Consider the following 14,201-nt stretch of genomic DNA (forward strand, 5'->3'; position numbering starts at 1 on the left):
CATGGCTATGATAGCACTAGACAACAGTTAGGTCATCTGTGTGACCTGGAGGATAATAAAAATACCCTGTGGCTAACTCAGAAAGTAGGTCATTGATAAAGTGGCTATTCCTATTAACACTTCATGGAAGGAACACTTATAGGTAAGGTATTTTAATGAGCCAACTCACCTCTGTCTTTCCTCAATTTAAAGAAGACAATTTAGTCCTACTGAAAGAAAATGGACTCGGAGATGGTAAATCTGAGTCCTGGTTTCATAAATTACCAGGAGTTTGACTTCAACAGAGCACTGTATTGTGGATGATGTGGAACACAGTGATTGCATTCCTTTTGCTAATGGGGCTTTTCTATAAAGGCTCATGGGGCATAATAATATTAGTGAGAGTACAATCAGTGAAGCAGACCTCCTAGGAGACATATAAAATAAAATATTTATTCTAAGAATTTGATCTTACACTGTCGTGGGGCTGATCAAGTGTTTACTAGGTCTGTTGTTTGTGTGTCTGGTGATGGAAACTTATGCCTACAAAAGATGGCAGTCAGAAAGGGAAGTTGCATATGTAGTGGGAAAAGCAGTCCAGAATACAGAACAACTACAACCCAACAACAGCAACAACTACAATAAAAGCAACTAATAACAAATGGGAACAAGTCTTGAATAGACAAAGATGTTTGGTATTATTAATCATCAGACAACAACTCAAAACTACAATGAAATACCACTTTACCCCATTAGGATGGAAACTAAAGACAGCAGCAAAAACAAAAACCAGAAGACATCTAGAGTTGGCAAGGATATGGAGAAACTGAAACCATTGTGCCTCGCTGGTAGGAATGTAAAATAGCGCACCTGCTGTGGAGAACAGTATCATAGCTCATCAAAAAATTAAACATAGAACAACCATTTGAAGTAGAGACTCAAATAGATATTGAGTGTCTATTTTTTTTAACTTTTATTTAATGAATATAAATTTCCAGTGTACAGCTTATGGATTACAATGGCTTCCCCCTCTCATAACTTCCCTCCCACCCGCAACCCTCCCCTCTCCCGCTCCCTCTCCCCTTCCATTTGCATCAAGATTCATTTTCAATTCTCTTTATATACAGAAGATCAATTTAGTATAAAGATTTCAACAGTTTGCACCCACATAGAAACACAAAGTGAAACATACTGTTGGAGTACTAGTTATAGCATTAAATCACAATGTACAGCACATTAAGGACAGAGATCCCACATGAGGAGCAAGTGCACAGTGGCTCCTGTTATTGACCCAACAGATTGACACTCTAGTTTATGGCGCCAGTAACCATCCTAGGCTCTCGTCATGAGTTGCCAAGGCTATGGAAGCCTTCCAAGTTTACCGACTCTGATCATATTTAGACAAGGTCATAAAAGACACGGTGAGGATAGTAACCAATGATCCTAAGAGTGGCATTAACCAGGTTTGAACAATGATACAGCATTAAGTGGGGAAGAGGACCATCAGTACACACAGGTTGGGAGTAGAGCCATTGGTGGTAGAGTAGAGGTTATGTTTACAAAGGAATGAGGCCCAAGTGCACTAGACAGGACCTAGAACAAAGGACAGAGTCATTATTAGAGGATCTAAGAAAGGTGCTGTCTAAGGTACAATTAAGTTTTCTGATTGAGAGGCAAATAGAACCTGACAGAAGGGGCTTGATAATAATCTGGTGGGCTTTAGGCCTTGTAAATTCAGAGGCCCAGACCTATCTATCTCTTCACATGGGGTATATCCTAAGGGAGGTGTGAACCTCCTAGGGGAAGGCACTCTGTTGACTTTCATTACTTGGCTGGCCTGGGAGGAGAGCTGGCCAGGTAAAGGCAGGGGGCATCTCTAACAAGAAATTTACAGTTCTGCCTGCAATGTTGCTGACCCTACTTGACCATCCCCTCAGCTGCAGTGGTCACTTTGGAAGTTGGGCTGAGTGAAGGGCTTTTCAGCTTGGAGCCAATAAGATCTGTGGCTCTGACCTGGGCATCCTTCGACTCCAGGGCAGGTCCATTTCCAGTAATCCAACTCTTGGCAGAGCTGCCAGGGCTCTTCACAAGCTGACTTCTGCTGAAGCCCAGGCTTACCACATGGAAAGCCACTGCAGTGGACTATTTTTTTGACAGGCAGAGTTAGACAGTGAGAGAGAGAGAGACAGAGAGAAAAGTCTTCCTTCCGTTGGTTCACCCCCAAATGGCCGCTATGGCTGGCGCTGTGCTGATCTGAAGCCAGGAGCCAGGTGTTTCTCCTGGTCTCCCATGTGGGTGCAGGGCCCAGGGACCTGGGCCATCCTCCACTGCACTCCCGGGCCACAGCAGAGAGCTGGACTGGAAGAGGAGCAAGCGGGACAGAATCCAGCGCCCCAACCGGGACTAGAACCTGGGGTGCCAGTGCTGCAGGCGGAGGATAAGCCTAGTGAGCCATGGCACCAGCCGACTGCCTGATTTTAAGTCTTGCTTCACTAGCAATTCCAGCTTCCTGCTAATGTAGACCAGGTTGAGAAGTACTGGCACCACCTGGGAGAGGGTAATGGATGCCAGAATCTTGAGCCTTACTCCAGAACAATCAACTCAAAATCTGTATTTTCACAAGATTACCAGGAAAGTTATAAGCAAATTAAAAATGCTGATCTATTATTAAACTATATAACACTAAAAATGAGTATGCAGTTTTAAAATCTCCCTAGATTACTATATATCTTTATCTGAGCACGTTGATTTATAGCATAGGAGATTATTAAATGCAGACTATCAAAAACTGATTCATTCTTTAAAGTAACCCTTTGATATTGGTAATACATGTACTACTACTATTCCAATTCCACAGAGGAGAAAACATATCTACAGCTGTTAAGAGTTCTGATAAGCAGGGAAGCCAAGACTCAAACCACAAGGTAGGTCCTTGAGGTTCATGGTTGTAGACGTAGCGCCTTTCTCTACCCACTCTCAGCATGGAACCTTTCTTAGGAATAAACTCTTTTTGCATAGGTTGTTGGTTGAACATATCCTTTCTCGAGCTAGACTGAAACTCCTTGATGGCAGAACCACTGACTGCAATTTCTCATAAATAGAAGAATCAAGTTGTAGATGAGACAGGGAAATCATGAAGACCCAGATAGTGGCCAGCCTTAAGGAGATTAGACATTATTCTGGGAGTAAAAGGAAGCTACAGCAGATAAGAGGTTATAGATCATAATACTAATCCGGACTTATTTTTTAAATGAGTGTTGTAACAGACACTGTCAGAAACTATTCCAGATCATGTCACCCACAAAAATCTGGCAACAGAAGTGTTGTCAATGCCAATTTAGTTTCACGTTTATACATGACACATGAGTAAATTCTTGAAGGTTGTTCTCACCCATTTTAGGACACTTGTTCTGTTCCTTTTAGTCTTAGCGTTAACATTTATCTGAGCTCTGTCACTGATACTTAAATATGTAGTCAATTGTAATTATTCATAGATAACTGATCTTGTGAAAATGCCTTTTCAATGAAATTTGCTTGTAATCCTAAAGTCAATACTCACAGTTTTCACAGTCATTTGTGAACATACACATAATGGCCAAATATTGAGTTACTGTCACCTCATGTCCTTTGCTGAGGTCAAACAAGATGATGTTCTGTCATCTTTCAGCTCCCACACTGAACAAAGTGCCCTTTCAACGCCCATTTAGTGCTATGTTTTCCACAGTTTGTGCTTTTGTTGGTTATGCCTCTAAAATACCACCAAGCATAGTGCTGAATTGCTATCAAGTGTTCCTAAATAGAAAAAGACCATAATGTTCCTTATACTGAAATACATCTGTTAGATAGGCGTAATACAGGCTGGAGTCACAATGCTTCCGGCCTCTACATCAATGTCAATGAATTGGTAATATTTATTGAACAAGGTGCCTTCAAACAGAAACCTACATAAAACAAGATTATATAATAATTGGTTAACAAGAACATCGTGACCTAACTAACCCTGTAGTAGCAACAGTTAAGTATTCCCTTATTCAGTGTTTGTCCTACAAGCTGTTTCCTATGCTGATGTCTTGAAGTTTTTCCCTTACATTTTGTTCCCGCAGCTCCATAGTCTTAGGTTTTAAATTTAGGTGTTTCATCCATTCTGAGCTGATTTTTGTATATGGTGAGAGATGTGGTTCTGATTTCATTCTCTGCATATATACATCTAGTTTTGCCAGCACCATTTGCTGAAGAGATTATCCTTACTCCACTTTTGTCAATTGGCTGTATGTATATGGGTTAATTTCGGGGATCTCTAATCTGTTCCATTGATCGATGTATCAGTTTTTATGGCTGTACCAGGCTGTTTTAATTAATATTGTTCTGTAACATGCTTTGAAGACAGGATTTGTGATGCTTCCAGCTTGATTTTTCTTGTTCAGGATCACTTTAGTTATTTGGGCTCTTTGGTGATTCCTTATAATTTTTAGGATTGTTTTTTCTAATTCTGCAAAAAATGTTATTGGCATTTTAATAAGGATTGGATTGAATCTGTAGATTGTTTTAGATAGTAGAGATATTTAACGATATTGATTTTTCCATCGCTTCTCGGCCTTTTGGCTGAGATCAAGTGTAGTATCTGTTCTTATCAGATATTGATTCTTCCAATCCGTGAGCAAGGAATATCTTTCCATTATTTGTGTGTGCTTCATAATTTCATTCATCAATGTTTGATAATTTTCATTGTAGAAATCTTTCACTTCTTCGGTTAAATTTATTCCTAAATATTTGAATTTTTGTGGCTAATGTGAATGGAATTTCTTTTTTGATTGCTCTTTCTCTGAGTTCATTAGCATCCAAAACGTTAGTGTTTTGTGCTTATTTTATAACCCACAACTTTATTGAACTGATTTATTGTTTCCAAAAACTTTTTGATGTAGTGTTTAGGTTTCTCCATGTACAACATCATGTCATCTGCAAACATGGATAATTTCACTTCCTCTTTTCCAATTTTGATTTCCTGTATTTCTTTCTCCTCACTAATTGTTCACTAAAATTTCCAGTACTAATTTGAATAAGAGTGGCAAATGTGTTGTTCCAGACCTAAGTGGAAATTCTTTCAGCTTTTCCCCATTAATTTATGATATTGACTATTGATTTGTAATATTTAGCCTTTATAATTTTGAAAGATGTTCCATCTGTACCTAATTTATGAAGAATTTTTTTATCACAAAGTGGTGTTGAATCTTATCAAATTCTTTCTCTACATCTATTGAGATGACCATATGATTTTTGTTCTTCATTGTATTGATGTGATTTATGAAGTATATTGAGTTGTGAATGCTGAATCAACCTTGCAATTCTGGGATAAATTCCACTTGATCATGATGTATGATCTATCCATCTCCCCTCCCTCTGTAACTCTGCTTTCAAACAAACAATAAAATAGAATCTTTAGAAAAAAATATTTTTTATTTTACTATAGGTTCCCTTAGGATAGTGTTCTCAAGTATGATATGTGAATTGCCTATATTAGAATTGCTTAGCCTCAGTTAGAATAATGACGTCTCAGCGAAGGCATGCATTTACACATCATTAGATAGACCAGAAATCTGTGGGGTTTTGTTTTGTTTTGTTTTGTTTTGTTTTGTTTTGTTTTGTTTTGTTTTGTTTTGTTTTTAGACAGGCAGAGTGGATAGTGAGAGAGAGAGACAGGGAGAAAGCTCTTCCTTTTTGCTGTTGGTTCACCCTCCAATGGCCGCTGCAGCCGGCGCATCTCGCTGATCCAAAGCCAGGAGCCAGGTGCTTCTCCTGGTCTCCCATGCAGGTACAGGGACAAGGACTTGGGCCATCCTCCACTGCACTCCCGGGCCATAGCAGAGAGCTGGCCTGGAAGAGGGGCAACCGGGATAGAATCCGGTGCCCCAACCGGGACTAGAACCCGGTGTGCCAGCACCGCAAGGCGGAGGCTTAACCTGTTAAGCCATGGCGCCAGCCAGAAATCTGTGTTTTATCTGCTTTTTGTTGTTGTTGTTGCCATGAAAGCTTGAGAATCGCTGCTACTATAGAAGGTACTAAGTAGTAAATACTTAATGAATAATAATAGTAGCCTCATATCAGAATCCTTACATTTGCTTTTAGCCCTATGCTCATATTGTTTTAAACAAAGTCTGAGACTAGCTATCCCTCAAGGGAGGGATGAGGCAGAGCTGCCCATCTAAGCTATTTAACCAAACCAAATCTAAAGCAGAGACTCCAGCCTGCCCACAAATACTCATAACTAGATGAGATTGCTAATGCAGAAAAACACAAGTGATCTCACACAATAGCAGTCAAACCTAATCAGATTCATAAGCCTGATTCATAATCTGTAATATAAAACAATAATATTTAAGCTTTAAAATTATGCAGAACATCTTAATGATATACCCTCTACACAGCAGATGCTTTCCTGTTACTAATTTTCAATTAAAATTGATATATTCTCAAATTTGAAATATGTCTGGCTGGCAAACCCTAAAAATGTCCCTTGCAATAGTCTTAATATTTGCATCCTTTCAAAATTCATATAAGAGGTCTATTTAAAAATTCATAGAAAATGTACAATATGAAATTAATGTAGGCTTTCAAAAAAATAACTTATCTGTTAGTTCCATTGTTCTACAAGCCTTTTGAAAACCCTTCATATGAATCTTTACTTAATATATGCTAAATTGATCTTCTGTATATAAAGATAATTGAAAATTTAAAAAAAGAACTTAATACTTTACCCTTTTAGTATTTTTTATGTTCTACTTAAAACTATTGGTTGAACTCTGTAATTAATACACAATTATTCTTAGGTGTTTAATTAATGCTTTAACTACTACTCAAATAGTATTTTACACTTTGTGTTTCTGTGTGGGTGCAAACTGTTGAAATCTTTACTTAATATATGCTAAATTGATCTTCTGTATATAAAGATAATTGAAAATTAAAAAAAGAAAACCCTTCGTATATTGAAATATAATCCCCATTGTGATAAAAATTGAGGTGGGACCCTTAGGAGGTGATTAGGTCATGATGGTGGAGGCCTTATGAATGAGATAAGTGCCTTAACTTTTAAAAATTTGTATTAATATAAAGAGGACAGATTTCATTTTCCCTCCCTTCCTCTGTCCCTGCCTCAACTTCCCCTTCCTTCCTTTCTTCCTCCTTTAATTTTATTTAAGGTATACTAATTTCATGCACTTCATATAAAAAATTTAGGAACAGAGTGATTCTCCTATCCTACTCTCCCTCCCACCTGCACTCCCACCCTTCCTTCTCCTCCCTCTCTTATTCCCATTCTTATTTTTTTAAAAGATCTATTTTCAGTTAACTTTATATTCATAAAATTAACACCACACTAGGTAGAGTTCAACAAATAGTATGAAAAAAAAGAAACCACTGTACATCAACAGTCAAGACAAGGGCTATTCAGAATCATCACTTCTCAAAGTGTGAATTTCACTCCCACATATTACCTTTTAGGTACTCCATTAGTTACCACAGACCAGGGACAAAATATTGTATTTGTCTTTTTGGGACTGGTTTATTTCACTAAGTATAATGTTTTCCAGTTGCATCCATATCCATTTTATTATTTTATTGCAAATGAAAGGATTTCATTTTTTTTTACAATGTGTAGTATTCCATGGTGTATGTATCATGACATAATTTATCTAGTCTTCAATTGATGGGCATCTGGGTTTATTCCAATCCTAGCTACTGTGAATTGAGCTGCAATGAACATGAGGATACAGATAACTCTTTCAGATGTTGATTTCATTTTCTGTGGGTGAATTCCAGGAGTGGAGTGGCTGAGTCATAAGGTAGGTCTATATTCAGATTTCTGAGGTATCTCCATACTGTCTTCCACAGTGACTGTACCAGTTTACGTTCCCACCAGCAGTGGATTAGGGTATCATTTTCCCCACGTCCTCACCAGCATTTGTTGTTTGTTGGTTTCTGTATGAAAACCATTATAACTGGAGTGAGGTAAAACCTTCTTGGGGATTTAATTTGCATTTCCCTGATGGCTAGTAATCCTGAGCATTTTTTCATGCATCTATTGGCCATTTGGACTTGGATATTCAAGTACTTTGCCCATTTCTTAACTACCCTGTAGTATGTCCTGAAATCTGGTATTGTGATGCTTCCGGCTTTGTTTTTGTTGTACAAGATTGCTGTAGCTAATCGAGGTCTTCTATGCCTCCATATGAATTTCAGCATCATTTTTTCCAGATCTGAGAAGAATGACTTTGGTATTTTGATTAGCATCACATTGAATCTATAAATTGCTTTTGAGAAGAATGGACATTTTGATGATATTGGTTCTTCCAATCCATGAGCATGGAAGATTTTTCCATTTTTTAGCATCCTCTTCTATTTCTTTCTTTAAGATTTTGTAATTCTCATTGTAGAGATCTTTAATGTCCTTGGTTAAGTTTATTCCTAGGTATTTGATTGTTTTTTGTAGCTATTGTGAATGGGATTGATCTTAGAAGTTCTTCTCAGCCATGGCATTGCCTGTGTATAAAAGGCTGTTGATTTTTGTGCATTGATTTTATATCCTGCTACTTTGCTGAACTCTTCTCTGAGTTCCAATAGTCTCTTAGTAGAGTTCTTTGGATCCTCTAAATAAAGAATCATATCATCTGCAAAGAGGTATTGACTTTTTAAAATACCTATTTATTTTATTTGAAAGGCAAAGTTACAGAAAAGCAGAGGCAGAGTGAGAGAGAGAGAGGCAGATACAGAGAGAGAGACAGAGAGAGAAACAGAGACAGAGAGACAGAAAGAGAGGTCTTCCACCCACTGGTTCACTCCCCAAATGGAGGCAACAGCCAGAGCTGAGCCAATCTGAAGTCAGAAGCCAAAGTGTTTTTCTTGGAATCCTGTGCAGGTGCAGGGGCCTAAGAACTTTGGCCAATTTTAACTGCTTTCCCAGGCCGTATCAGATTGTCAGATTGGAAGTAGAGCAGCCAGGACCCAAACCGGTGCCCATATGGTATGCCTGCACTTCAGGTGGCAGCTTTACCTGCTATTGATTTTTGTGTGTTAACTTAATATTCTGTCACTTTACCAAACCTTTTTTTTGAGTTCCAATAGTCTCTTAGTGGGGTCTTTGGCATCTCTTATACATAGAATCATGTCTTCTGAAAATAGGGATAGTTTGACTTCTTCCTTCCCAAATTGTATTCCTTTAATTTCTTTTTCTTGCCTAATGACTCTGGTTAAAACATTGAGGGTTAAATTGAATAGCAATGGTAAGAGTGGGCATCCTTGTCTGGTTCCAGATCTCAGTAGGAATGCTTCCAAATTTTTCCCTTTCAATTGGATGTTGGTAGTGGGTTTGTCATAAATTGTCTTGATTATGTTGCAAAATGTTCCTTCTATATCCAGTTTGCTTACGGTTTTCACCATGAAATGATGCTGTATTTTATCAAGTGCTATCTCTTTATCTATTGAGATAATCATATGGTTTTTTGTTCTTCAATTTGTTAATGTGATGTATCACATTGATTAATTTGTGAATGTTGAACCATTCCTGCCTACCAGGGATAAATCTTACCTGGTGTGGGTGAATATTCTTTCTGATGTGTTGTTGGACTCAAGTGGCTAGTATTTTGTTGAGATTTTTTGTGGCTAGGTTCATCAGGAATATTGGTCTTAGTTCTCTTCATCTATTGTATCTTTTTCAGGTTTAAGGATTAAGGTGATGTTGGCTTCATGGAAGGATTTTGGGAGGTTCTCTCCCTTTCAACTGTTTTGAATAGCTTGAGAAGAATTGGAGTTAATTCTTTAAATGTCTGGAAGAATATAGCAGTGAAGCTTTTCTTTCTTGGGAGGGTCTTTGTTTCTGATTCAATATTTTTCTTGGTTATTGGTCTGCTTACGTTTTCTATGTCTTCATGGCTCAATTTAGGTAGGTTGGATGTGTCCAGGAACTTAGTCGTTTCTTCTAAGTTTCCCTATTTGTTGGCAAACAGCTCTTTGTAGCAATTCCTGATGATTATTTTTAAAATTTATTTTATTTTAGTTTTTATTTAATTATTGCATTTTTCCATAGGTACAACTTTATGAATATAGTGGTTCTTTCCTCCATATGCCCCCCAGCTCCCATCCCACCTCCCTCTCCCTCTCCCATCTCCTTCTTCATTATGGTTCATTTTTAGTATGACTTTATATACAGAGGACCAACTCCATGCTAATCATAGACTTCAACAATTTGCACCCGTGTACATAAACAATATATAGAGTACAGTCAGGGGAGAAAATTTGCAGTCAATTCTCATATTGCAATTCATTAGGGACAGAGGTCCTACATGAGAAGCAAGTGCACAGTGACTACTGTTGTTCCTTTAACAATTACCACTCTTTTTATGACGTCATTGATCCTCTGAGGCTCTTGCCATGGGCTGCCAAGGCTATGAAAGCCTTTTGTGACCATAGACTCCATTGGTTTTTGGACATGGCCATAGGCAAAGTGGATGTTCTCTTCTCCCTTCAGAGAAGAGTGTATCCTTCTTTGATGACCCTTTCTTTCCTCTGAGGTCTCACAGAGATCCTCAGGGTAGGATATTTTTTTGCCACAGAGTCTTGGCTTTCCATGCCGGAAATGCTCTCACAGGCCTTTCAGCCCAACCAGGAAGACTTAAGGGTTGATTCTGAGGTCAGAGTGTTATTTACAGTGAATGTCATTCTAGGAATCTTTTTTTTTTTTTTTTTTTTGACAGGCAGAGTGGATGAGAGAGAGAGAGAGAAAGGTCTTCCTTTGCCATTGGTTCACCCTCCAATGGCCGCTGCGGCCAGCACACCACGCTGATCCGAAGGCAGGAGCCAGGTGCTTCCCCTGGTCTCCCATGGGGTGCAGGGCCCAAGCACATGGGCCATCCTCCACTGCGCTCCTGGACCACAGAGGAGAGCTGGCCTGGAAGAGGAGCAACCTGGACAGAATCCAGCTCCCTGACTGGGACTAGAACCCGGTGTGCCGACGCCACAAGGCAGAGAATAGCCTATTGAGCTGCGGCGCCAGCCTCTAGAAATCTTCTGTGTGGACTGCTTCCCATGTTGGAACATTCTCTCCTTTTTAATTCTGTCTATTTTTATTACCAGATGCTTGAAGACCCATATCCTTAATGAACAGATGACATAGATGCAAAATTTCAATAAACACTAGCAAATTGAATGCAAAACCACATAAAAAATGGGATTTATCCCAGAAATGCAAGAGTGGTTCAACATTTGCAAATCATTAAAAGTCATAAATCATATCAATAGAATGAAGAACAAAAATCAACTCAATAGATGCAGAAAAAAGATCTGATAAGATTTAAGACCCCTTCATGATAAAAAAAAAAAAAACTCCTACAAATTAGTAATAGAAGGAATATTCCTGAAAATTATAAAGGCTATAAATCACAACCAACCAATATCATACTGAACGGGAAAAAATGAAACAATTTCCCTGAGATCTGGGACAAGACAAGGATGTCCACTTCTGGTACACTTATTCAACATAGTACCGGGATATTTAGTAAAAGCAATTAGTGAGAAGAAAGAAATACAGGGCATCAAAGTTGGAAAAGAAGAAGTGAAATTACCCATTATCAGAAGACACCATGTTGTACATGGAGAAACCTAAACTCTCCACCAAAAAGTTGTTAGGATTGATAAACTAATTGAGTAAAGTTGCAGGCTACAAGATAAACATTCAAAAAAAGCTTAAAAAACAAGCTTTTTGTATGCTAATTATGAACTCAGAGAAAAAGAATTCAAGAAGGAAATCTCATTCATAATAACTACAAAAAAATCAAATATTTAGCAATGAATTTAATCAAAGAATTAAAAAATCTCAAAAATGAAAATTATCAAACACTAATGAAATAAATCATCAAGGACACAAAAAAAAAAATTCCTGAGCTAAAATTTAAAAAACAAACCAAAAGAAATAAAAAAAAAAGTCTGTGTTTCAGTATTGCTGCAAATATAGTAAAGCTTTCTTTTATACCTTTGAGAAATCAATACTTAAGAATGTGGTACTACTATAGTTTTAATGACCTGTGATTACTTTAAAATTTAGGTATATGGGTGAAATGGTCTTTTTACAATCAATTATTGTTTATAGCCATTGTCTTATTCTCACTAAACTAGTCTTTTTGCTTTATTATTTTCTAAACTTCTTAGGTGAAGTATTAAGCCTTTTTTACTGTAATATAGATTTAAAATGTTATCTCAAATACTAAAAAATAAAGAAAGAGAAAGAAAAAGAATAGGAGAGGAAGGGAGGGAGGGAAAAAAGGAGAAAGGAAATACCAATATGTTTTTTTTTTTTTTTTTGGACAGGCAGAGTGGACAGTGAAAGAGAGAGAGAGAGAGAAAGGTCTTCCTTTGCCGTTGGTTCACCCTCCAATGGCCACCACGGCCAGCATGCTGCGGCCGGCGCACCACGCTGATCCGAAGGCAGGAGCCAGGTGCTTCTCCTGGTCTCCCATGGGGTGCAGGGCCCAAGCACTTGGGCCATCCTCCACTGCACTCCCTGGCCACAGCAGAAAGCTGGCCTGAAAGAGGGGCAACCAGGACAGAATCCGGCGCCCTGACCAGGACTAGAATCCGGTGTGCCGGCGCCACTAGGCGGAGGATTAGCCTGTTGAGCCACTGCGCCGGCACCAATATGGTCTTAGAATAATAACTAAAAATCACATTGACTTTGCTAAAAATTAGCTAAAAATTAAATTTGCAAAGCTATTCATGGCTTAGTGGGTGAGGCCACCACAGCAGTGCTGGCACCCCATATGGGCACCAGTTCAAATCCCGGCTGCTCCACTTCTGATCCAGGTCTCTGCTATGACCTGGGAGGGCAGTAGAAGATGGCCCAAGTCCTTGGGCCCCTGCATCCACATGGGAGACCCAGAGGAAGCTCCTGGCTCCTGGCTTCAGATCAGCGCAGCTCAGGCTGTTGCGGCCATCTGGGGAATGAACCAGCAGATGGAAGACCTCTCTCTCTGCCTCTCCTTCTCTCTCTGTGTAACTCTTTCAAGTAAATAAATAATTTTTTTAAAAAAAAAGCTATTCATGTATAAAAACATAAATTCTTTATCAATGGCTAAAGACACCAGCACAGGTTGTACCTTACTCTTAGGCGTAGATGAATTTTCTTAGTAAAGATATTTCCAAAAAAGTTCCCTGTCAGCCTAATTACTCTAAGTCATTACTTTCATTCCCTTGACTTACATGACATCCTTGGGAACATGAAATGATTTCTAATGATTCATTGTTTGATTATGACCTCTATTCATTAGATTGAATAATCTCTATTTCTTAGAGTTGCTGATCAGTATGCAAACATTTTCTCTTTCCTGAGATAAATGTATATTACAGGAAATTAGAACACATTCATTTGAAATTTACTTCTTTCTAAAGGCAGCCATATTTTAGTAATTAAATTTTGAATTTTCATGCAATGTTTGTTTTCTTGGTAGAACAGATTTTTACCCAATTTTGGCTTTGTTTTCCATTTCCAGGTTGTTAATGACTCCCTCAGCAGGGGTCTAAAGTAGGAATCATTTCAGAGTACACAGAAATGCATTCACTGAAATGAACTATTTCAGGTCCAAGGGAAACAGAAAGGACTTCCAATCTCACAGGCTATAATTTCCCAAGGGGGATTTATTCAAGGTGGTGAAGTTTATGAATCTGAAGAAAAGTTAGTGAAGCTTCACCAGTCTTTGAGACCTTCAAACATAGCATCTCATCCTAAAGCCAAGAACAAAGTCAAGGAAAGATTGTGTCAGGGCAAATAGAATTAATTCATAAAAAGAGTTCTGGAGCCCGTGCCGCGGCTCAATAGGCTAATCCTCTGCCTGCGGCGCCGGCACCCCGGGTTCTAGTCCCGGTTGGGGCACCGGTTCTGTCCCGGTTGCTCCTCTTCCAATCCAGCTCTCTGCTGTGGCCCGGGAGGGCAGTGGAGGATGGCCCAAGTGCTTGGGTTCTGCACCCACATGGGAGACCAGGAGGAAGCACCTGGCTCCTGGCCTCGGATCATCGCGGTGCACCAGCCACAGCAGCCACTTGGGGAGTGAACCAACGGTAAAGGAAGACCTTTCTCTCTGTCTCTCTCTCACTGTCCACTCTGCCTGTCAAAAATAAATAAATAAATTTAAAAAAAATAGTTCTGCACAGAATAGCAATTTCAGGAGCTGGCATTGTAAAGTAAC

The 14,201-nt window shown here is 38.8% G+C and overlaps 1 pseudogene; it reads left to right on the forward strand.

The window, feature by feature from the left end:
- The first annotated feature begins 4,561 nt into the window (after positions 1 to 4,561).
- Positions 4,562 to 4,680, forward strand: LOC133753122 (U2 spliceosomal RNA; annotated as a pseudogene).
- Positions 4,681 to 14,201: the final 9,521 nt, after the last annotated feature.

Source organism: Lepus europaeus, chromosome 2, assembly GCF_033115175.1.
Source record: "Lepus europaeus isolate LE1 chromosome 2, mLepTim1.pri, whole genome shotgun sequence".
NCBI classification, from domain to species: domain Eukaryota; kingdom Metazoa; phylum Chordata; class Mammalia; order Lagomorpha; family Leporidae; genus Lepus; species Lepus europaeus.